Below are 3,622 nucleotides of genomic sequence, written 5' to 3' on the forward strand. Positions count from 1 at the left end.
TTGAAATGTAGTATAACCTTCAAGAGATCTCAGTAACTCTCTTATAATGTGGAGAGATAAGTGTGGGATGTGGATATGAAAAATGGGGTCCTTTGGGGTTTAAAAAGGGTTGGAAACCACCTCACTGCTCCATGTTGCGAAGAGTATGCGGCACCACATACTCAGTATGCGGCCGCATACTCCCTCCACAACATGGGGGTGGTGTTGGGCAGTAAGATCAGCCAAAATGGCAAGTTTGTGCACAGCAAACTCAGTTTGCGGCCGCATACTGGTCCACAAACTCTGATTTTCGCGAAAATACATTTTTTTTCGATTCGTTTGACCTCTAATCCTTATGAAACCTTCTTGGAACTTACATAAACTTCATTGACCATCCAAGGAGACCTATATATTCCTCTCAAGATGATGCTAAGCAATGTATAACACAAATGATACGAAATCTTCCCAAAACATGGCTCAAATTCCAACCCTTCAGCGAACTTACTTCCGCCGGTTCATTTAACTCTGAAACCTTAAGGTACACGCTTAAAATATTAAATACCCTCCCTAAAATTGTAAGGGATTTATATTCACTTTAGGCTGGCATTAGTTTACTTATAATGCAAACGACACGAAATTTTCAAAGTGTAACAATGAATGTGACTTACCTGGGACTAAAGGGAAAGGGAGGAGAACTTGGAGTTTCTAGCTAACTCAGTTCAAATCCCTTCCGCCTAAGTTGTTGGGGTTCACTCATGTGAATTCATGTCTTATCGAACCTTCCTAAATAAGTAAATAAACCAATGAAGTTGGTATACTCAGTACTGAACTTTCCCTTTCTGGTTTAAAGTTACTGTCCCATATGACTATACTTCTATTGAATTTAGAAACCTGAATATCATGCATATTAAGCTTGTATATTGTTTTCTGTTGCTCTGACCCTATTTGCTGATACCTACATGAAATTCTCAAAGTGTTGAATACCTTAGTCTCTTCATTTGTATAATTGGGTTTCTGGGTATACTGTCACGACCCAACCCCGTAGGCCGTGACTAGTGCCCGAGCTGGACACTCGTATACACCTGATAACTATAATCGTCCACAACTAGCATAATAAAGAACTTATATATAGCAAGGCATGACGTCGCCTCAAAATTGTCGCGTATATATATACATATCACAACAACCTGTCTCCTGAGGAGTTACAACTTTCAACGATAATATCACACATAAGCAAGCAAGGTCGTCATAATATAGGGAAGCGTTCCAGCCATACACGAGCCAACAAGGCTACCATAACACACGGCTTCCAAAACATATATATATATATATATATCTACGCAAGCCGACAAGGCTGCCACTACGAATGGGAACGCCCCAAAACATAAGTCATACAGACACAACCGAACAGTAACTATATACAACCCACACATATGTCTACAGACCTCTAAGAGTAACAACAGTATCATATGACGGGACAGGGCCCCGCCGTACCCCTGGATAAACACATATATACAACAAGAGGATCTGAACCAAAAATATAGGCTCCGGAACAAGGGAGCACTCCAAGATACCAGAATAGATATCCTAGGCTGACGGATCACCAAAGCGAGCGTCTGTACCTGCGGGCATGAAACGCAGCCCCCCCGAAGAAAGGGGGTCAGTACGAAATATGTACTGAGTACATAAAGCATGAAATACAGTGTTATATCCCGTATTTTGTACGTTGGGATAATCCGAGCTAACCATGATAAGTTAAGGACAAGACTAGTTCGGGATACAAGGTTGAGACTTTTGACCTCTGATTTTATTTTAATGCACAAGTTGCGTATGAATTTTATTGGTATGGAATATTAAGGGAAATTAGGGGCGTAAGTTGAAATAAAAATTTCATGAAAAGGCCAAAGTGGCCGTGTGTTAAGGTGGGACCCACATGTCGGGATTTTATAAAGGACATATGAAGAGATATATGGGTGGTACATTGAAGTTGAGCAAGTCCTAAGAAGGACCGATAAGCTAAAAATGAGTGTAAGCCCTCCAAAAGGGCGATTTAAGAAAACGTCTTCGGGTAATCTGACTTCGAGGGGCCAAAACGGTATTATGAGTTTGGAATTTGGGAAAACTCCCAGAATGAAAGTTGTAGAAAATTGAAATATATTTCCAACCATAGGTCATGGGTTCACAGACGACATCGGGATAAGGAGATATGGACATTTTAAGGCAGAAAGGTCAGTGGGCTGTGCCCAACCCGAGCCCAACCGGTCGTGCCCATTACCCACACCTTTTTAAATGAAATATCAGCCTTCTCTCCTCATTTTTCATACCAAAACACCCAGAAAATTTTGGATAAAAAGAGAGAGGAGTGCCTAGAGAGAAAAACTAATTTTGACCAAAATCCGCGCCCCAAATTCCGAAGCCCATGAAGAGAAAAGTATCGTACGTCGCGTTGCCTTCAATTTGAGCTAAAAATCAACCGAGAAGAAGAGGGTGGACGTGGTGGCTGCATACTTAAGGTAAGATTAAGGTTCCTTTTCATTGTTAACAAGTTTACTCAGAGTTTTAACGGATTAGAACGGAGGGAATAGTGTGTAGAAATGGATGAAATTCATGAAACTTTGTATGTTGATGTTGAGCCGTGAGTATGGGCTGTTTTGTGACAAGGAATGAACTAAATTTTATTTAGTATTTTTGGTTGTTGTGTTGTGGATTCTATGATGTAAATAAAGGTTTAATGAATTAAGTTGAAGATAAAATCGTGTGTGGGCTGTTTTGGAAGCTAATGTGAATTAAATATAGTTTCTTGCATTTATGAAGATAATGTTGCTAAAGTGTGGATTGTTGGTGTAATTGATGAATTTGAAAGAAAGAAATGTGTTGTTGTTGTTCCTATTGGAATTGGGAAGTTTCGGGTTGCATGATGTATTGGAGGCTGATTTGAATATTTTGTGGATTGTCCGAAGTGCTCTTGAATCTTGTTTAAATGGTTTGGATTAGTACTTGAACGTGTGAATATTGATGTTGGTTTGATCGTATGCGGTTGATTTGAATGAAAATTTAATGTCGTCAAATTGTGTAGAAAGGAGATATTAATGTTAGAATGCGTTTGAAATTACTTATTGATATTGTTGGAATGGTTGTTGGTATTGTTGTTGATGATATTGGCCGAGTTGAATTCTCGGGGTTGTTGAATTTATAGGGAGATGTTGCCCAAATTTCTGTAGATAGAAATGATGGCTTGGAATTGAATCCTTCAGTGCATATGACTAATGTTTGATGTCTAACGACATTATTGTAGATCTTGAGAAGCTGAGACTTAAGTTCGGAATAGCTTAGGAAGCGGACGAGGTATGTAAAGCTCAACCTTTCTTTCTTTTGGCATGTCTTAGTTGAAAGTAAGTTATGACACGAACCCCGAGGTAACTCTATTCTTGCGATCCGAGCATGTCTATGATTCTTATTTGTTTCTTGATATTCGTATTCTTAATGTAGTCGAATTATGGTTCTTATGTTTTGGTATGACTAAATTTCAAAAGTTGCATAAAAGTTTTGTTTTCAAAAGAGTTTTGTTCTTAAATGGTTCCGTAACTACGAACGACCGTAACTTTCACAGAAGGGCTCGGATTTCTTCGATATGTTTGTAGAA

The sequence above is a fragment of the Lycium ferocissimum genome, chromosome 4 (assembly GCF_029784015.1).
Source record: "Lycium ferocissimum isolate CSIRO_LF1 chromosome 4, AGI_CSIRO_Lferr_CH_V1, whole genome shotgun sequence".
Lineage (NCBI taxonomy): Eukaryota > Viridiplantae > Streptophyta > Magnoliopsida > Solanales > Solanaceae > Lycium > Lycium ferocissimum.